Source organism: Sus scrofa, chromosome 3 (assembly GCF_054392235.1).
Source record: "Sus scrofa isolate SSC_HxYL_T2T_F1_AM1 chromosome 3, Sscrofa_HxYL_maternal_Yorkshire_Landrace_v2.0, whole genome shotgun sequence".
Classification (NCBI taxonomy): Eukaryota; Metazoa; Chordata; class Mammalia; order Artiodactyla; family Suidae; genus Sus; species Sus scrofa.
The window spans coordinates 41,722,054-41,744,646 of NC_139385.1; the positions used below are offsets into that span (position 1 = coordinate 41,722,054).

The window sequence follows — 22,593 nt, forward strand, 5'->3', positions numbered from 1 at the left end:
AGGCACCCATCTACTCTAAGAAGAAGACGCAGGTGCAGGTGAGCCTTGAGCTTCCCTGTGCCTCTCCTTTCGTCACTAGGTATGTTGTACATGTTCATGTCAACGACCCCACAGCACATTTAGACTCCCGGATGCCAAGGCCTTCAAGGGCGAGTCCCAGCAAGTGATCAGGGTGGAATGGAAAGGATGCTATTCTGCTATTTCAGAGGACCCAGTTGTTTGAGATCCGATGGGCAACACTTCATGGTAACACCAGGATCTCCAGGATATCTGATGTTGTGCAAACAAAACCATTAAAAAAAAAAAAAAATGCCGAGAGCCAAAGAACGGGAGTGATGGCATTGGAGATAAAAGAAGATTTTTAGCTTTTTCTAGAAGATTCCCAGGGTTTTTGTTATTATTTTTTAATCTTAGTTTGGGCATGACCGTCACACCTTCATCCCAGGCAAACTAATCTTGCTGTCAGGTTGCTGTTACAGCCATCATGCAGAGGTGAGGTCAGGGCGAGGAAGTGTCAGGTCTACTCCTTGGGTAAAAAGCACGAATATACATACTGGCTTAAGGCTAGAGTCTGTTGGCTACAGTTGTGCCATATTTCAGAACCCAAGCCCTCGTGAATTATTCAACTCAGTGGAATATCCAGCAGGACCAGGAAAAAGCAACCCATCCATTTGAGGGGAATATTGTATGGGAGACAGACAGGGATATTTGATGGTAATCTTTTTGTTTGAGTGCCAAACACTGTGCCAAATTAATTCCTAGGAGCACCCAACAAAGGAGAGTCCTTCAGCCTTCTTTTACGGGGAAATCATTGAGACTCTGAAAAAAAAAAGAGTGAAAAAATTCGACTCCAAAGGGTAGTAACTGTTGAAGCCCCTCTTGAAACCCAGCTCTGTCTGTGCCCACACATCCATGCTCCATGCTATTTTACCACCCCATATCATGTGCAAACCCCAATGCTACAATAAAATGCCAGGCAGCAGCCCTTCTCCCTACTCCATCAGAGCTGCAGAAAATCTCAGGCCATGTTTGGGTCTGGATCTGCCTCTCCATGTGTGTCTCAGAAAGATACTTTATCTTTCAAGTTTTATGGCTCATATCTGTGACTAAAATATCATTTATGACAATTCCCATCTGCTAAGCTTCAAAAGTGATATAGTTTCATTGCGAGGGGCTGCTACTGGGGGCCTAAATTACAAGCCAAGAGTTGAGTGGAATCAGAACGTACCTGAACTTGATCTCACAGGAAGCCGAACCTCTTTAAAAATATGTCCATTTCCTTGGCAGGGGGTGCTCTGGAAATGTGTCAAGACCCCAAAATGTGGGGCCTCTTCGCTTCCTCCAGATCAGAGCAAAGAGCTGGGATCCTGCAGGCCATGTAGGCTGGACCCCGTTTCTTATTCCGAGCAGGAAACCAGAAGGCCCGATTCCCCCCGTCACTCTCTGACAGTTATAGACTAGCTAGGCACCTTATTAAAGAACACGGTTTGCCTGGGCACTCTCTTCTGACCATCTCCTGTTCACAGCCCAGCATTTATTACAAAGAGACTCGAGATTAGCACCATCCATCCTGCCAGGAGAGAATGCATAGCACTGAGTGGTCCCACAAACCAAGAAAATGCAGACCCGTCATCCGTCTCCCATGCCAGGATCTTTGTGCATCATTTCACCTGGGAGCCTTTCTTTAAGATCATCTTGATTTTATGCTATCCTAATACCTACTGTGATCTTTTTTTTTTTTTCTAATTTCAATGCAACAGATGTTCCCTATAGTAAATTTCAAAAAAAAAGATGCAATAAATATCACTTAGAAGTGGGATATTCCTCCTGTTTTTGAGTAGATCTTTCTATTTCTCTTCCTCTCTCTGTCTCCCTCTCTCTTTCTCTGCTCCCCCTTCTTCCCTTCCTCTCTCTCTTCCCCTTTCCCCCAAAGTTGCTTTCGGTTGTTGAAATATATTTTCTATAAGCTCCAAATAACCATAATGCATAACCCTCATTTATGATGGAACAATGGAAAAAGAATCTCTAGCTTGCAGGTTGCCCTTCATCTATTCAGTGCCCACAGCAGACATTACCAATCAATCATGATCCACCTCCTTCCTGAGTCAGACAGAGTTCTTCTCCAAAGTTCCAGACAGCCATGACTAATCAAACATTGTTGTCACAGGATATGAATTCTCCTGTTAATAGCCTATCTAACGCCCTCAAGGAGCTTACACTCTAACTTGGGCAGCAAAACAAAAGAAAAAGCCAAATTTCAAGCAAAACAGTGCTATGAAGGCACATATTAGATGCCTGACACAGACTCAGTAGCTGTCTGATTCTCCTAAGGAGAGTGCACACTCCTTCCTTGTGAGCTGGCCAGCAACTGGATACTCCTTCTATCAGAGTATACAGTGGTTACGCGTTCTCACATGAACTCCAGGGTCAAGGCACTGCCTTCAACCCTGCAGGGAACCTAGCACACAGCCAGAGGTCAGGTCAAGGACAAATGCATCTCTGAATAGTGGATGCTCAAGAAATGCCCTTTTTTTCATGTCTCCTAAAGCAAGGTGTCGGTGTCCATGGTAAGAAAGTGATGAGAACTAGGTACCATTATATATAGTAAGATGTAAGTTTTGAATCACATCTTTAAAAAGTGAGTATCACACTGCTAAGAAAATAACATGCCTCCCTAAATGCCCATTGACAGATGAATGGGTTAGGAAGATGTGGTATATATACACAGTGGAATACTACTCAGCTATTAAAAAACACAAAATAATGCCATTTTCAGCAGTATGGATGGAATTAGAGACTCTCATACTATGTGATGTAAGTCAGAAAGAGAGAGACAAATACCGTATGATATCACTTATATCTGGAATCTAATATACGGCACAAATAAACCTTTCTGTGAAAAGAAAATCATGGACTTGGAGAATAGACCTGTAGTTGCTGAGAGGGGAGGCAGTGAGATGGACTGGGAATCTAGGGTTAATAGATGCAAACTATTGCATTTGGAATGTATAAGCCATGAGAGCCTGCCGTATAGCACTGGGAACTATATCTAGTCACTTGTGAGCATGATGGAGGATTGTGTGAGAAAAAAAATGTATATATGTATGTATGACTGGGTCACTTTGCTGTACTGTAGAAAATTGACAGAACACTGTAAACCAGTTATAATGGAAAAATAAAGATTTTTTTTTAAAAGAAAAGAAAATAACATGCTTGGTAAAAATGAACCTCTATGTTTTATGTCTATACCTCTATACAGATAATTCGGTGTGTATACCTGGAATTAATGTTTGTAGTAGAAAAAAAGCAGACAATCGAAGACCCTGTTGAGTGAACTGATTAAATTAGATGTGTCACAAGCATAGAATGGAGGACAACTGAGTGATAGAAACCATTGTGTGCCAATATTCACATTTTTTAAGTAAATTAAAGGTAAAAGGAATCACAGCATAGAGTCTGATTTTTTTGTGTGAAAATAAAACACATCTGCACACATGCACATAAATATAATAATGCACATATGTACACCTGCTGTGTCCCTTCCCATTCCCTAATGGGTATGTACAAGAAGCCACTGAGAATGCTGAGCTTGAGTTAGACCTGAGATTCAGAGATGTGCTATATTTTGCATTTTTCTTTGCTAGTGTTGGGGCCAATTGAATTATTAATTGTGGGCATGCAGCCCTTTAATTTAAACAACAGTAAAAAATGTTTCCTTGTTGGTCTAGCTGATGGGATTATGGCCCCTGTGTTTACTTCTTGATTCTTCATGGAAAACAGGTAACACATAAATGTTATGTTAAAGAAGAAAATTATGAGCCTCAAGTGATGGAGTGTGAGCCAGGCAGGAGGAGGGCAGAAGGAGAGGTATAAAGTGGGCCTTGGCATTTATTAAAACATCATAAAGTCTTCTGAAAACCTGCAGAAAATTAAAGGTTTTTGGAAGAGAGGAGAACGAAATACAGGCAAGTCCAAGTACAGAGCCATCTGTCTGAAGAGCATACCTATCCTGCTGACGCAGAAATTCCCCTTTTGGGGGTTTGCTTCTGAGGTCACTATGCATTAGTATTCCACTCACCATGGCTGCAGTCACCACTTCTCTCCATTTCTTTTTGACCTCAAGCATTTTATGCATAAGTGTCAGTGTTCTTTGCAATTAATCATGCCTACCACAGACTAATTGTGGACAACAGCCATGCAATTAGCCAAAATGTGTCTCCAACATCCGTGAATGTTCAGAAAGCACTCACATTCCCAAACTTCAAGTACCTAAACAGGGAAAGTGGCTACCCTTTCTCCAGTCCCTTTCAAATTCAACGTGAACTAGCAAGGTATCATCACATCTTGGCTGATGGCACCTGGGCCTAGGGTCTGCTAATAGGAAAACGGTACCCTAAATTGCATGCTACGAACTCAGCAAAGCAGCACCTCAGCAAATACCAAGCATGCCCTTTAGAGAAGTTACAGAGAAAAGGAGAGAGAAAAAACGCTTAACAGAGTTGGGAAAAACAAAGAGGCCTCATGCAATTGGAAGCCTCAGAATCAAGTTCATGGATCACATACCACACAATCTGTCTTCCAAAAGCCAAATAGGGTTGCAGGGCCATCATCGTGGTTAGACACAGCTAGTTACGCATCACCTGTTGACCAACCTAGATGATGCATTTGTCCATTAGTATTTGGTCTTAATAGATGAAAAAGAAGGTACCCTAGAGCAGTAGTTCTCAACCAAGGGCAAATGAGACATTTGCTTAGAGATATTCTGGTTGTCACAAATGGGGGAAGAGAGGCTGCTGGCATCTGGAGGGTAGAGGCCAGGGATGCTGCTAAAAGTCCTATAAAGCAAAGGGAAGCCCACCCCACCCCCCAACAAATTATAATCTGGCTAAAATGACAGTAGCGTCATGGTTAGGACACTGTGGTTTAGAGTGATGAAAAAGTGGGACGAAAAAGATCCAGGATGGTCCTTGGCTCTTACAACAGCACCGTGGCCCTAAGAAAGCCCCTTAATGTCTGTGAGCCTCAGTTTCTGGCTCCAGAAAGTGGGGATAATCCTTTCTACTCTGCAGGGAGGTGGTGAGAATTCGAAACAATGAAGGTGAAAGCAGCTGTCACAGACTAAATGGGAGCTCTCAGAATCCTTGCAACCCTCATTGTAAATGATTATTTACCTGTTTCTCAGTCATGTCACCAAACAGAAACAAAACCAACTTTGTGGAGAATTGTGCTCTTGCCAATTGGGCGCTATGGCAAATATACACCCCCTCCCCATCCTCCCAGGAATAAACTAGTCTTACTTCAAACAATTGTTACAGTTTGAATCCAATTGACTCCAGACAAAAGTATTAAGATAATCAGCATATTAAAGCCAACACTATAACCATATGTTAATTATGTAAATGATTCATTTTAATCAGCTAGAACCATGTAAAGAGTAACTAGGAATGCAAATGCAGGGAGTTATTAAAAAGCTCATTATTATTCATCTTGGTTCCATGCGTGAACGTATCCATCCAAACAGATGAATTAATAGTGAGAGGAGAGATGAAAGTGCTGGAGGGAGAGTCTGCGGGACACCATCTGTCCGCCTTTGCTGCTGCTCAGGCCTCCACTTTGCAGAAAAGCTGCAAGAGGCGAAAAGGATGCTTTGCGCTTCCTCTGGTTGGCCAGGTTGGCCTCTCAGAGCCGAGGGAGCATGCGATTCCTGTTTCTTGGGGTATGTTTGCTCTTTAAGGTTGGACCAGAAGTGCTTGGGTACCACTCCCCTGTATTAAGCAGATTGTGGATTTAGATGGACGGGGTCCCCAAACTATTCTTGAGTTGGGAAAACCTCCTTCCTCATTCATTTTTCTTTTTCATCCGCCCTCCTTATAACTTCCACCATCACACTATTTTTGCATCGTCAAAAGAGCTTATTAGGGGACTCCCGCTGTGGCACAGAGGGTTAAGAATCTGGCATTGCTGCTGCTGAGGCTCAGATTCAACCCCCTAGCCTGGGAACTTCCATATGCCGCAGGTGTGGCCAAAGGAAAAAAAAAAAAAGACAGAGAGGAGAAAGAGAGCTTATTAAGATTCTTTGATTATATTACTAATTGATAATGATTATACTTTAAAAAATTGAAGTATCATTAATTTCCAGTGTTGTGGGTCTGAAGTGTACGCACAGTGGTTCAGTTATACACACATATATTCTTTTGCATATTCTTTTTCCTTACGGGTTGATTATATGTTTCCTATATGGTTATTATTGTAGGGCACCTCCTCTCCATCCAGCTCCATGTGCTCTTCGCCAAGGTCACTGGACCCGACAGTATTAAGTAGTATTACGCCTGCCTCTCCTTGTAGCTATGTCCTCAGCTCAGCTCATTGGCTAATTAGATGCTTCCAGTAGAAATTTATTTCTGAAACTTTGAGAGGGAGGAGGTACAGCATTCCTGGAATAGCTGTAGTTTGCATACCGGGGGCGAGGGAATTAGGGACAAGACTCCGCATGGTTTATACACTGACTCATCTTATTTCCCCCCAGATTGTCATGATGTCGTTGCTTATTCCCCTTTCATAAGGATGAGAAGACTCAGCTTGGAGCAATCTGATGAACTCATAAAGAACTGGAATTTGAACCTGGATCCAACGCCATAGCTCACAATTTCTGTGGCTTGCATCCTGATGAAGAAAGTGAGGAAGCCACAACTCGAGAGGTTTGATGGCTGGCCTGGTGTCAAGCTGGTGTTTTGGATTTGAACCCAGGTCCGTCTGGCCCTCACTCTGTTCCTTACTGCCCTGGGGATCAGATCCTTATTGATCCTCTAAAATCATCACCACATTCTACCTGCTGGTATAATCACTGCAGTTCGATAGAACTTTCTGGAATGACGGAAGTGTTCTACATCCGTACTGCACATTATTTTAAAAATTATTTTATTTTTTATTTATTTGTGTTTATTTTTTAATTTTTAAAAATTATTTTATTAGCTATTTTAGGGTCACACCCACGGCATATGGAGGCTCCCAGGCTAGGGGTTGAATCGGAGCTACAGCTGCCAGCCTACACCACAGCCACAGCAACGCCAGATCTGAGCTGCTTCTGCAACCTACACCACAGCTCATGGCAACACCAGATCCTTAACCCACTGAGCGAGGCCAGGGATCAAACCCACATCCTCATGGATAGTAGTCGGGTTTGTTAACTGCTGAGCCACGAAGGGAACTCCCGTATTGCACATTATGGTAGCAGTGAGCCTTATGTGACCACTGGCTGCTTAAAATGTGGCAAATGTGACTAGTACCTGAATTTTTAAAATTTAATTTAATTTTAATTAATTTTTTTTTCCTTTTTAGGGCTGCACCTGTGGCATATGGAAGTTCCTGGGCCAGGCGTCGAATTGGAACTGCAGCTGCAGGCCTATGCCACAGCCACAGCAAACAACAGATCCGAACTTCATCTGTGACCTACACCACAGCTTGCGGCAATACCAGATCCTTAACCCACTGAGTGAGGCCAGGGATCAAACCCACATCTTCATGGACCCTATGAACTATCTTAACCCACTGAGCCACAGCGGGAAATTCCTAATTTCAATTAAACGTAAATAATCACACGTGGCTGGCGGCTATCTTCCTGGACAGCACAACTCTATCACAAATGCTATTACATCATTCCATGCTCACACTTCACATGTTAGGAAAGGCCTTTCCCAGATAAAGTCTGGGAGGGCAGTTCTAGTAAGTGGGCAATGGAAGCTGCACAGGTAAATGATGCCTGAGCCAGTGGCATCACCTGGCACTTCCTCCTCGGCTCCAATCTCTTTGTGTTGAGAAGAAGAAAAATTCGCCTCCCTTCAAATCCCATCAAGAATGAGGGTCATTGGGTTGCCCTTTCTTTGTTGGCTTCCTCTTAGGAAAACTGTCCAAGAAATAACTTCTTTTCTCACCTTCAAGCCCCTAACTTGTACCAGGACATTTGTTCCATTTTAAAACAAAGGGAATTGAAATTAATGATGTTTTGACCTTCATGAAACTTTTTAAAGAATATAAAGACTCTTGATGCATGATGCTGGTCTTCTAGCAATGCCTAAGCTTTCCAAAATGGGTCTTCACAAGATAAATGGGGAAAAAACCTGATGGAATATAAGACACTAGTTTGGGAAATACTCATAACCTTTCTTCTCTCTTTAGAGAATAAAAACTGGTGGCCCTTGAGCTAATGATGTACCTAGTTATGTGTAACATACTCACACACATATGTTTAGTTATGTGCAATATGCATATATATGTTCAGTTGTGTGTAATACATATATGTGTGTCTTATGTGTATGTATATACATATATGTGTATATGTATAATATGTTTAAATTAGTTGCTATCACTTGAAAATCATAAATGACTATTACCTTAAAAATCTAGAGTTTGAGGAGTTCCTGCTGTGGCACAGTGGGTTAAGAATCTGACTGCAGCAGCTCAAGTCACTGCAGAGGCACAAGTTCAATTCCCAGCCCAGTGCAGGGGGTTAAAGGATCCAGCATTGCCACAGCTATGCCGTAGGACACAATTGCAGCTCCGATTCAATCTCTGGCCTGGGAATTTATATGCTGTGGGTGCAGCCATTAAAAAAAATCTGAGATTGAATTTTAGTTTCTTTTAAAATATATGAGAAAATCTGATACCACAGAGGTTGTATTACTGCATGGGAATGAAATGACTGTGGTTGAGTAGAAGCTGCCTCCTTTCAACGGAACGTATGGGATGGGACATTTGTTTTCTGGCTCTTCACAGTTCCCATCTTCCTGACAGATGTACTTATGCGGAATTATGTGGGTATCTGAGTCTGAGTCGGGAACGATCGTGAGCTGAGTAGATTTCCATCTCTTCCATCAGTTCTACTCCACAAACCTGGAAAAGATACTTCATGATGCCGTAAGTGGAGGGATCGCCCCTCTTCCTCATATGAAGTTGGGTACATATTTCCTTTGCAAGCAGATGAATCAAACATCTGCATAAGGATTTGTCAGAGGACCCACTGAAGGGAGACATCAGAGGACACCCTCACGACTGATTTATACCTGGTTCCGTGCAGCTCTGCTGTGGCAAGACATCTTCAGGGCGGATCAGGTGATGGCTACAGTCAGAATGGTAATGCCGCATCCTGAAAGGGCAAATCCCAGTGGTCCACCCCATGCTGCCTCATGTCTGCAAACAATCAACTGGGGGCCAGGGACATTGACCCCTTCCCAGCATGTAGCCACCAACACCACTCGGCCTGGGAGCATCCCTAGAAACTCCGTAAACTCACTCACCAGCAGCGATTTCATGAGTCACTGCCACCAGATTGTCTAAGACCAGGAGGAGAGGAAAAAAAAAAAAAGCCAGCCAGAAAACCCATCTGCAATTCATTTCACACTAGACTTTAAAAACACGTCCACCTGACAAAAGTACAATCGATCATTTCATTTCATTTTTAAAAGAGTAAACATGCTCAAAATTAAATGATTTGGTGGGGGGGGGTGAGAAGTAGGGACATCCACAAAGCTCAGTGTGGCTTTGTTCTTCATATTCTAATTCTTTCATGTGTCTCTGCCTGATGTCTCCTAATGTACTTTCACTAGAATCCGATTTTTGATCTTTAATCCCTTTATGTGTCTTTCTGTGCTTATTCTTGAATGCCTTTGTAGCTTCCATAATTGGGTCTCTGGCACCATTTTAATAGGGCTTAGCACAATGCAGGCTTGACAAATTTCATCTAAGGGCGGGGGGGGGAACTATCAATATCATCTGAGAAACTGACCAGACTTTCAAATATGCTGCCACACACACGCCAAACGGGATACAGTGAGGCCCAGGAAGGCAGCCTCCATTTGAGGACCAGGAAGAGATGACGGAAACCACCTAAGGTTGAGTCACAGCAGCCCGTCCATCCTAGAGGTTTGCGAAATCACAAGTCCGGAGGCAGAAGGCCCAAGTTTGTTCGGCAATCTCACAAAAACATCAGGGCCTGGCTTCCCTGGAAACAGGCTCAGATATTGTCTCCTCTGCAGGTGCATTTTGCGATTTTTTGCCAAGGTGCTCAACAATCTGGCGATGTCTAAGCAGCATTCTCTGACACAGTCCTCCTGGAAACAATGTCAGACTGACAACTGTCCTGGCAATCAGGGAACATGCAGGGGAAGCAGACATTGTCAAGGGGGTGGCAGTATGGCTCAAAATCATCCTCTTTTCCAATCTATACATAGAACTTCCATATGACCCCACAATCCCACTCTTGGGCATATATCCGGACAAAACTCTACTTAAAAGAGACACATGCACCCGCATGTCCATTGCAGCACTATTCACAATAGCCAGGACATAGAAACAACCCAAATGTCCATCGACAGAGGATTGGATTAGGAAGATGTAGTATATATACACAATGGAATACTACTCAGCCATAAAAAAGAATGACATAATGCCATTTGCAGCAACCTGGATGGAACTAGAGAATCTCAAACTGAGTGAAATGAGCCAACAAGACAAAGACAAATACCATATGATATCACTTATAACTGGAATCTAATATCCAGCACAAATGACCATCTCCTCAGAAAAGAAAATCATGGAGAAAAGTCTTGTGGCTGCCTGATGGGAGGGGGAGGGAATGGGAGGGATCGGGAGCTTGGGCTTATTAGACACAACTTAGAATAAATTTACAAGGAGATCCTGCTGAGTAGCATTGAGAACTTTGTCTAGATACTCATGTTGCAACAGAACAAAGGGTGGGGGGAAAATGTAATTGTAATGTATACATGTAAGGATAACTTGATCCCCTTTCTGTACAGTGGGGGAAAAAAAAATCATCCTCTTTTCTCTGGGAAAGGCCTCAATATACATAAGTAGAGAGCCAGTGGTCATGCTGTGCCATTTGATCCAGGCTTGCACACAAGCCATAGCTGATTGGTTCAGTGGTGAGCACCTGGCCTGTGTTGGACCAATCAAAACCTTCCCCAGAAGTTTCTTCTAGGGAACCAGGAAAAAGACTCAACCATCCACTGATATCCAAACTTAGAGGCTCAGGAGGTATTAGAAGCCACATTTTCTACCATGTGCAGGAAGGAGGTTTGTGAAAGCAGAACTGACACATAGAAAAGAGACAAGGAAGGAGAATCTTATGGTCCCAGCTGTCCTGGTGATAATCATATGAGATATATCTGTGTCCTCCTAATAGAGACATCACTTTGCATCTGTTGATTTGAATGGCATTTCCATCTCTTGCACTAAAACAGGATTTCTCCATCTCTGGACTCTTGATACTTGGGGTGACCTCATTCTTTGTTATAGGAGGTCATCCTGTGTACTACTGAATACTTAGGAGTGTTTCTGGCTTCCACCCACTAGATGCCAGTAGCAACATCTCCATCCCCCAAGATGCAACAACCAAAAATATCTTCAGAAATCCCTAAAGGTCCCCTGGGGTGGGAGGGGTGGAGTGGGGGACTCCTAGTTGAAAATTACTGCACTAAAATAATTTTAACCCACAAAGTTCACTGGCCCTGCCTATCCAGGTTTGGTGCATGATTTAAGCCTATAAAAAAGTGAGTCCCAATTTTGGCTCTCGGCTTTGATATGCTCTAAAGTTCCTCCTTGCTACAAACTATCTGGCAAGGTCCTTCATAAATTTATTATCCTGTGGAGTGGTTCATCTGTTTCTCTGGTTTCTGGTGACATTTATATCTTACAAAGATGTTTATGGTTACAAAGAAGGAAAAAAAGTTCCCATGTATTCATGGCACTAGTCTTGAAACATAACCCATCATGAGACTGTATTTGCATCATGCTGGGACAGATGATATACATAGATATATTGATAGATATGCTATATTACTTACGTGTTATCTCTACCCCACAGGAGTCATTCTAGTTACTGTGGACCTGTTCTAATATATTAACAGTCAGAATATCTGGAGTCTAATGGACATAGTCAGTAGTCACCACTGCACCTTCCTAAAAGCATCTTGATATCCATTCACAAAATTTGCCATTTCCTCATTTATATGCAGGAAAACAAATATGTGTACACACCATGGGAGCTCTAGCGGTTTCTCCAGACTTCCAAAAGATTCTCTCAGGGCAAGAACACAACCAGCAAGTGTTCTGTCTCCTAAGACTTGGAATTTCAACTCCAGAGATGCAATGAGAGAAGAGATGGCTGGAGGGTCCTTTGGCTAAAAGAAAGGGCACCCATTTTAGAGTTTAGGTATTTTAGATACCTTTTGGTATCTTCCTTCGGCTCCAGCCCCTTTCGCCAGACTTCCTGTCAACTCTGTGAGCTACTCAATATCCACCCAGTCGATGTTCTCTCTTGCTTGAGGTCCTCAGAGTAGACGCCTAGTACTTGAAACCAAGGAACTAAAACTGACCCAACCAAGACAGGCCAACTGATGTGGTTGAAGCAAAGAGCACAGGTATCTCAAGATCTCCAAATTAACACCAGGACGTATTCAAATGTTTTTCTATTCAAAATGTCTGTGGTTGCCACAGGGGAGGGGGAGGGTGTGGGATGGATTTGGAATTTGGGATTAATAGATGCAGACTACTGCCTTTGGAATGGATGAGCAATGAGATCCTGAAGTGTCGCACTGGGAATGATGTCTAGTCACTTACGACGGAGCATGATAATGGGAGTAAATAGAACGTGTACATGTATGTGTGTCTGGGTCACCATCCTGTACAGTAGAAAAAAATGTACTGGGGAAATAACTACTAAAAAAATAAATATATAAAAATTTTTTTTAAAATGTCTGTTGGATAAAGAAGATATATATATATATATACAATGGAATGTTACTCAGCCCTAAAAAAGAATGAAATAATGTCATCTGCATCAGCAGGGATGGACTTAGAAGTGACCAGACTAAGTGAAGTACCTCAGACAGAGGAAGACAAAGATCACATGCTATCCTTTACCTTCCACTCTTTAAAAATGATACAAATGAACTTGTTTAAAAACAGAAACAGACTTGCAGCCTTTGGAAACAATCTTATGGCTACCAAAGTGGAACAGGTGGGTGGGAGGGATGGACTGGGCGTTTGGGATTGGCACATGCACACTCTTGAATACAGAAGGGATAGTCCACAGGGATCATGTAGTACAGGGCACTCTCCTCCATATTTTGGAACAACCTGCATGGGAAAGGCATCTGAAAAAGAGTGGATATGGGTCCATGCACAACAGAATCACTTTGTGGTAGAGCAGAAACCACCACAACATCAGAAGTCAACTGTACTTCAGTAAAACTGTTAAAAATGAAAAGAAGTCTAATTTCCTACATGTAATTCCAAGCCCCTTCTCCACAGTAATTATAAGATAGACAGATCGCACACTTAAAAGGGTTCTTTCTTTCCTGGCAACCAAGGGCTTAGAATAGGAGGAAGCTTTGAGCTCAGTTCGTCCCTAGCCTGTGATGCAAGAAACAGCTTGTGAAACGTAAGCGCTTATGAACTTCCGAACCCCTCTATTACTAAGAAGCCGTAAAAGATGGATTCCTCCATCTTTTGGATGTTTGGAAAATCTGTGGGCTTTACAGTGCACTTGGGAGTTCCAGAGTTGACTGGCTGTTTGACTTTTTCATCACACCTACAAATCCGATCCTGCACTGCCTCCCTGTTCCAAAATACTTCGCCTCAAATGTCCTCTCTTCCTCCCCGCGAGATACCAGGAAGGCCATATGCCTCCTCCCACTTCTGCTGAAGTGTCAACAATGAAACGCAGACGCCGACATGTGCTAACTGGCCCTGTCCCTCCCCCTCCACCCAGATGATAAATAGCAAAAAGGGCAGGGGAACTTCTGGGCGCTTATGTGTTCTCCTACAGTGAAACACACTGCCTCCAACTTCTAGGGAAGAGTCATTAAATGTGCCATAAAATGTATCTTGCCTTAAGCAAAACGAGTTTGTCCTCCAACAAAACAACCTAAATGGTGCCAGCAGAAAGGATCCGGTGGCGTCACGTCCCCATGTGTGTTTAAAGGTTCCATGAACTCGTGGTGACCTTTTTCCAGCTGCTCGGCACGCTGCCTTAAAAGACATGCGACCCACATTACGCCAGGCACTTTGCCCAGATGAGAGGCCTAAAAGAGCCCAGTCTTTATTTTTTTACTAGCTCCAGGGGTGACCTCGTATGAAGAATGTAGTCTGGGCCAGACACAGTCCTAAGTGCTCTGTGCTTGTCATTTCCTTGGCTACACATGGTCACAGTGAAGAACTGGATTTGTCTTACTCCCCTTTACTGGAGAGTTAGAGTCTCACTAAGTATAAGGAACACAAAGATATCTAGATCGGAGGCAGCATTTTTCAATGGCTTAATGTATTCACTTGAAGGTTCCCCTCCCATATCACAACAGACAAGGGGCCCAGACCAGGTAGAAACAGGATGGAGACTTTTTTCTCTGTGGTTCTATCTCTGGCAAAGACAACAACAACAACAACAATAATAATAATAATAATAATAATAGCAATAACAATAACAGCAGTAGCATCAGAGGGAATAGCAGCATTAACCATGGGCATCAACAAATCCATTCATCTCAATTACCTGTAAAACCCCAGGTGAGGTGATTTATAAGGTATCCTATATGAGGCTCTGGAAACACTCCTTTTTCTTTTCTTTTCTTTTTTAACATATTACGAAACTAAGGTCCAGAGAGGTTGAGTGACTTGCCCAAAGTCACACAGCCAGCATATAGCTGAGTTAGAAATTAACTCCAATGGCATCTGATTCCCACTTCGGGTTCTTATACACTCTAAAATACACATGTTCTCCAATGTTTTCTTCTGCTTAATGATAAGTTGTGTCACAGTAGGTGCTCAAAACATACATAAGCACACTCACACCACACACACAATGTGCCCTCCGATTCTGCCTCTAGAATCTGTCCATGTTTTCCATGACTGTCGTGAGAAGGTGGGCATGGTTGCATCCAGGACTCCTTTCCTCCTGCCTCCCACCTCCATGGGGTGTGGGAAGGTGATGTCCTTGGGGTTTGGATGCTTTAGTCATCACTTTGAGCAGAGACAAGGCCAGGGCAGCTGCAGAGGAAATGTTCCCTTTTGTCACCTGCTTCCCTTAGATCCACCTGATCTACCTTGTATTTAAACCATGTCAAGGATCACGAGGGTGTCAAGCAGGAGATGAAGTGAGTCCCAGCAAAAAAACCAATTCTTCCATGCTTTGGGGAAGTGCCTCTGCCTCGTTCTTTGATGCAAAATGGTTTTAATCTTCCCCAAGAGTAAACATCTGCTTAATGCAAAGCTTTCGAAGTCAATTTAGGCCTCCTGTAAGTGCTGCCTAGAAGCTTCGCGGCGATGACGGGCAGGCCTAGCGAAATGGAACTGCTATAAAATGTGCGATGACACAAAGGGGACTTTCAGGACCAGAAGCTGCGCAAAACAGAACCGGCCTCACTGCGCGGGCTCGTGGGCGGGTCAGGGGCTGCCCCCGCCCCCCACAACAGAGGGCGTCCAGAGGGAGGATGGTGAACGCTCTCCCCCCCACACCCGGGCAGGTGATGGGCTTCTCTATGTGGCTCAGAACCCACCCCCCCGCAGGTGGAGAGCTTGAAAATGTGGCCACAAAGCTGGTTTCTTTGTTTGGTTGGTTTTGGTTCATCCTATTTGTGGCTCCAGGGGGTGGCACCCGAGGTCGCCCTTGGAAGGAAAGAAAAAGGATTCCCACCCAGTGGGTGACTCCCCATGGATGAAGATAAATTAAGGAGACTGTAAATATATCCTCAAAGGCTTCAAGGTGACCTGGATGACATCTCTGGGAGGTGAGGGTGGAACGTAGGAGCCTAATTAATGGCCTCATCAGAAGAAAAGGGACTTCACCAACATGGGTAGGAAGAAAGGAAGCCCAATGTCAGATGTTGGCAGTGTGACCACAGCATCACCCAAAAAAGATTTACAATTAATCCTGGGGGGGATGTGGGCTCTCCAAATAATGGAGGAGCAGGCTGCTCCCTTGTCCCTCAGAGTGGGCGGGGGCTCCTTTCTCTGGTCTCACTGTGGCCTCCTGGAAACACCTTCAGAACAATGCACTGCCCTGTGCACAGCAACTAGGCTGGCTCCTCTGGGCCTCCTTCTCTCTCTGTGTCACTCACTCACACACACACACACACACACACACACACACACACACACACACCACTTCATTAATTTTAGCTGCGTAAGAGGCAGCAGAGCCACTGTTTTGGATCTTTCCTGAGACACAATTAACTGACTACAGTTTTGCTATGATCTGAGGCATTTCGACTCTCTTCTCACAACTCCCTGACTTCTTATTTTAACTCCATCAACCTCAGGAACTTTTACCTGGGAAAAGGGCTAATATTTGTAGGTTCATTACATGTAGCATCCAGTGTAACACTGCAGTATGTAGTCTGTAGCATCTAATATGTAGGATCTATCTACAGTACATTAGATTATATGTGTATGTATATATATAGTTCTGTCCATCTGTCCATTGGCTGTATTGCCTTTTCATCTTTGGAGATGGCCCAACCCTATCAAAACTACTCAGCATATGAAAGAATAGTTTTTCCAGACTGGTTGAAGTTGAGGTTCACCATGAAGCCTTCATGATCCCTCATGGAGAGGCAGGCTACATACCACAAAGTGTTATGGACACAGAAAGCAAACCGTGGCTCTGCACTTGAGCCCCAAATCAAGATATGGGGACAGAGACCTCAAAATGCAGGTGACCCCTTCCCATCAAGTTACTGATCCTTTTTTTGTAGGAGGCTCTTGGTGCAAGTTCCATGGGGAGTATCAGCAAGAATGTAGTCTTTTCACGAAGAATGTTTTCTCTACGTACGCACACACGCACAATTAGCTGGCGTTTATCAGTCACTTACTATGGGGTAAAGCATTTGTACATATTGATTCCATTAATTCTCATGATAACCCATGGGGTCAAGGCTAGGAACTGAGGTTCAGAGAGACCCTGAGATTTGCCCAAGGTCACATAACATGTGCATGGATGATTTGGGGCTGGACCCAGAGCCCATGAGTTTCACTAACACACATCTCTGTGTACTTAGTTGACTACGCTGGACCTGGCAACCTCCACGTGAATCTGGGTTGAAGAAAAGTAGAGGCAGCAAAGAGCTGAACCAAAGTCATACTTCCTACCCTCAACACATAATTAATCTAGTTTTCCATTTACCAAAAAAAAAAAAAAATTTTTTTCTTCTGCTTCATGTATCTGAAATTCTAATCAGTAGGAATAAGGAAACAGCTATCAAGGGCAGAATTCTCTCATGTCCTATCCTTAAAAATCCAGTTTTCTCTGGCCACACAGATATACTAACTTACATACACATAACCTCCTTCCTTTCTGTTACTCTTGGTCTTCCTTTGTCACATTAACTTTGCTGGACTCTTTGCTATGCTATTCTCTTCCCACCAAAAACAAACAAACAAACAACAACAACAACAACAACAAAACAGAAGGGACATCTTAGCTCCCTTGGGAAAATGCAGGTGCTAATTAGAGATTTATGTGTCATTTTGTATCAAACAACTGGGCATTTCTTTGCCCCGATGCTGCTGTTACCTGCTTCTTTTAGGAACGTGGCCACCCTCTGCGCTCATGTGGTTTATTTGTAGAAGAAGCTGACTTGGCTATGAATTCTTCCAAAGGTTTATCAACCCTCTCAGGACAGTTTGTGCATATCCAATGCGATGACAACAGATACATCATTTATTTTCTGCAGTGAGTTATGAAAGTTAATCAATATGAAGTGGAAGTCTTATAAATTATCTATCGAAGATCAGCCTATTAAATGTTCTACTTCTACGAGGCTGCTTTGAGTTGAGGTCTCGGACTGCACTATTTATTAGCCCACATGCAAGAGAATGCGATTCTCCAGCGGATGAAGGCAAAGCCTCGCTATTAAGACAGAGACAGTACAAATAAAAATGAAATGTGTGTTGCCACCACAGCAAATCCTGCTCCCATGATTGTCAGGAAAATAAATAAATAAATAAATAAATAAATAAATAGGGATCAAACGTAGGATGAGAAATCCTCTCTCCACGAATAGAGCAGAAGGTTTAGAGGACAGGAGAAAAGTAAGGTGGGGGAGACGCTGCCTTGGCAAGCACCCCCGCATTTATCTCAAGACAAAGCTGTTCAAGCACCACTTTGCATGGGAAGCATCTCCAAGTGCCTGTTCTCCTCTAAGGCAGCCCGGCAGGGCAAGATGAGGGCCTTTTGTCACCTTAGGACTGCATACAAGCCCTGGACATGGGACAGAACATGGTACCAGACATGGTTCAGAATCTGGCACATGGATCCAAGGCACCCAGGCACATTTAAGGGTCAGGTTGTGGGGCAGACCAAGGCAGGTCACTAGGAAGACAGAGGGATGTGGGTGGACGTCATTCCTTCAATCTCTGGGAATCAGGAGACGTGCAGGGGGACGAAGGCCACAGAGAAGGAGAAAAACCAAGATGGTGCCACCTGCTGCCCCGCTGCCCCACCTGCATCCTGCTTTCTATCTCTCATTAGGCTGCTGACTCACTGGAAGTTTTTCATCACTTTCCTCTCTAGCTGAAATATTAGGAGGGTCATGACAATAACTGTGAATGTTCTCAACCCCGCTGAGTGGAGACCTGCCAAAGGGTTGCCTTCATTCCTTCTGCACAGTCTACTTGGGGTGATGTCAAAGCAGTGCCTGCGTCTGTAGAATCTAAAATACTTGTGCTCCTAAATGCGGATCTCTTCTCTGGTCACTGCACCATTTGGGACAAGCTCATTCATTTGGATACAGGATGCTCCAAGGCAGGTTCCTGGATTCCTGCGCCAAAAAGGGTTTTCTGGGAGTCCCCGCTGTGTCTCAGCAGAAACGAATCCAATATCCATGAAGCTGCGGTTTCAATCCCTGGCCTCACTCAATGGGTGAAGGATCCGGCATGACTAATATGAAATGGCAATACATGTTGAGGCCCTCAGCATTTGTGTTGAGATGAGAAAGCAGAGGATCTAAGGCCTGGTCCCAGTGTTCTTCCCACTGCATCAGCCTTGCTGTGGGTTCTTGCCTTGCTTTGATTATGAGTTTTGATGATCCTAAGTCCACTCACACTGGCCCCAACCCTTTCCTCCATCACCCGAGAAGGCACAGCAGAACACACTTGAGACCGGCCCAGTGATAAGAGAACCTTTAACTCTGCTTTAATGCATTTGTGTTTCTGAAAAAGCAAAGCATTCATAAGCTTCAGAGTTTTACTGCCATTAAGGTAGAACTCTCAAAATAAACCAGATTGTGCTTTTGTCCTGCTTCATCCATTCCAGTGGCCTCTGAACACAACTTGATAAAAACGCAAATGCTTTACCAGCCTGTGCCAGGCCAAGCCCCCTCTCCAATATCATCTCTCACCTCTCTCCCTCTTCATCACAAGGCTCCAGCCATACTGGCTTCTCCTGAATGCTCTGTCATTTCTGGTTCCTCTGGATGGGAAGTTCCTTTGTGTATTCAATGCTTTTCTTCAGTGTCACTGCTCAGAGAGCCTTCGGTGACCACCACCCCCCATGACAGACCCCCCCCACCACCAAGGCCCCAGGGCATCCCATCATCTCAGTCTCTTGTTCTTCTCTCCGTAAGGATTAGACATCTGTTTGGCAGCCACATCTCTGAGCCACTTGCTCCTACGTCCCGTAAGAACAGGGACTATGACTCTATTCAGTGCTATATTTTCAGTGCCTAGAGCTATGCCTGGCACTGAATACATCTCTGACTGCTTTGGTACCAATAAATGATTGGAAAAACACATTCCACCTTGTAATTGATCATAATGCACCAATCCATGCCTTGGGGCATTGTGGTTGAGACACACATCTTGGAGGGGCCTTCTTCACCTTCCAAACCAATGAGACATTTTATTTGGACCACATGTATCCAGGTAAACACCCTTCCCACTGAAAGGAATTATGCTTTCGGCCTTGACCTCATTTCGCCTCCGGCAGAATGCCGTTGGCTGTCAGCAGCTAGAAGTCTGAGCAGAGCAGGTGGAGGGAGGTGTAAATGACCCTGAAGGTTGAAAGGAAAAGAAATTATCACCCAACAGATTGGCAAAAATTTAAAAGATTGATGATGTCCAGTTTGGGCACCGATGCAGGGAAACTGGTCTCTCACACCATCCTGGAGGGAGTAAGAATTGGCACAGCCATTTTCTGGAGGGCACTGGGCAGCATCTATCAGCATGTAAGGTGTCTGCCCTCTGAACCAGCAAACCCAATTCTAAGATTCTACCCTACACATGGCTTCACATGCACAGGGGCATTCAGGCAGCCTGAAGAGGTGTAAGAGGAAAAGAAAATCAAAAGCTACCAAAATGCGTAATTAAGAGAGAATGGCTAAATAGATGGTGGTACCACCCTATGTGGGATTTTCGCCATCTCTTAAGATGAAGAAGGTAGGCCTCTGTGTAATGACGTGGGGAGATACCCAAAACATGTTAGATAAATAAAAGCAGGTTGCAGAATAATGTGGCTGATGAGAGATCCCGTTTACCTAAAACATGGGCATTGTGTCCATGGATACGTGTCTCTGCGCGTGATTTCACAGAAAAGAGAAGATTTCAGACTCACCAACTCTCCAAACGGTCGGCAAGCATCACCTCTTAGGTCAGAGTGGAGGGTGGATGTGATAGGAGGACTCATATGTTTTACCCTGCTTATTTACTTCTTAAAATTGTTTTCGGAAACATCTGATTACATTGCAGTTTTAAAAGGAAAAGGAAAAAGGGCTGAAAGACGTTGAAAGAATCCTAGCCAGGACCAGGAATAGGATTTGTGTCTCAGCAAGAAGCTCCAAGCCTTGAAAAAGGTAGATTCAAAGGATGGAGCAGACGGTTTGTTAGCTTTGTGAACCTGAACAAGTGACTTAACTTCTCTGATGCTCAGTTTTCTCATCTATAAAGCTGGGATCATGACAGTGCCTGCCTGTTAGAATTTCCGTGAGGATTAACTGAGATAATGCAACTTAACTGCCTGGCAGGCTACCTGGCACAGAGCAAGTATAAATATTAACTATTAATTTGGCTATTGTTACATTATTCATCATGGTTCAGCATTCAAATCTGCTTAAATGAGAGGAAGGCAAAGGAGATCACAACAAAGCAATATAATGAATTCAATCTTCTAGAGTGGTGTGGCCGATGGAACTTTTAGCAATGCAAGAAATATTCTATATTATGCTCTCCAACAATGTAAAATACAAACTATGTGTGGCTCTTACAAACTGGCAATGTCAACATTGTAACTTGAACTTAAATTTAGATAATGTTACATTGAACTTAAATTTAAGTTAAATTCAAAGCACTACATGTGACTAGTAATTCCCACATTGCATAGCATATTTCTAGGGAGTTTTTGTTTTGCTTTGTTTTGTTTTAGGCCACACCTGCAGCATATGGGAGCTCCCAGGCTAGGGGTCAAATCGGAGCTGCAGCTGGGGTCTATGCCACAGCCACAGCAATGTGAGATCTGAGCCGTGTCTGCGCCCTACACCACAGCTCATGGCAATGCTGGATCCTTAACCCACTGAGCAAGGCCGGGAATCAAACCTGTGTCCTCATGGGTACTAGTTGGGTTCGTAACCTGCTGAGCCACAACAGGAACTCCCAGGGATTTTATTTTCCTTATTCTCTCCTGATTGTCTCTGGTTCCAAAGACTGGCACAGGGAAGTCCCAGCACTTAACACATTATGAAGTCCTAAGTGTTTCCTCTCCACTTGCGGAGAGAGTGAGTGGAGTTTAGATGAGTTTAGATGGTTTTAGGAAGCTGTTTCTTTTTCAATCTCAGCCAGTTTTTCTGGTTGCTCAAAGAAGACCGTCTCCTTTGATCCTATCCTGCCTTTAATATCATCTTTCAAGCCTTTTTTTCCTAAGAAAGAACGGGCCTCAGACACAACAGTTGCCTCACAAGTAATAGAAAAGTTAATCACATTGCTTCATTTTCAGTGCATTTTTGTATTGAGATAGAATTCACAAACCATAAAATGTACCCTTTGAAAAGCGTACAATTCAGTGCTGTTTAAAATAGTCACAAAGTTTTGCAACCGTCACCACTCTCTAATTCCAGACCATTGTCATCAGCCCCAAAAGAAACGGCATATCCCTTAGCAGTTGGTCACACCCTCCTCCACCCTGTCTTCCCCGGCCCCTGGCTATCACCAGTCAACTTACTGTCTCTATAAATTCGCTTATTCTGAACATTTCCTATAAATGGGATCATGCCGTACATGGTCTTGGTTGTCTCCCTTCTCATTTAGCATATTTTCAAAGTTCATCCACATTGTAAGCATCTATTAGTACTTCCTTTCATTGCACAGCTGAACCATTTTCCAGCCTATGAAATATACCACTTATTTATGGCCACACCCTCAGTCTATGGAAGTTCCCAGGCCATGGAACGAATCAGCAATGCAGTTGGGACCTTCGCCACAGCTGCGGCAATGCTGGATCCTGAACCCACTGTGCCACTTGGAGGCTAAGGATCCATGCCTCCATAATGACCTGAGCTGCTGCAGTGGGATTCTTAATCCACTGTGCCACAGGGGGAG

At 43.7% G+C, this 22,593-nt stretch overlaps 1 protein-coding gene across 46 annotated transcripts in view; it reads right to left on the reverse strand.

The window, feature by feature from the left end:
- The window catches only part of RBFOX1 (RNA binding fox-1 homolog 1), a 2,264,635-nt gene that overhangs the window by 344,364 nt on the left and 1,897,678 nt on the right, over positions 1 to 22,593 (reverse strand). The gene's annotated exons all lie outside the window — the stretch shown is intronic.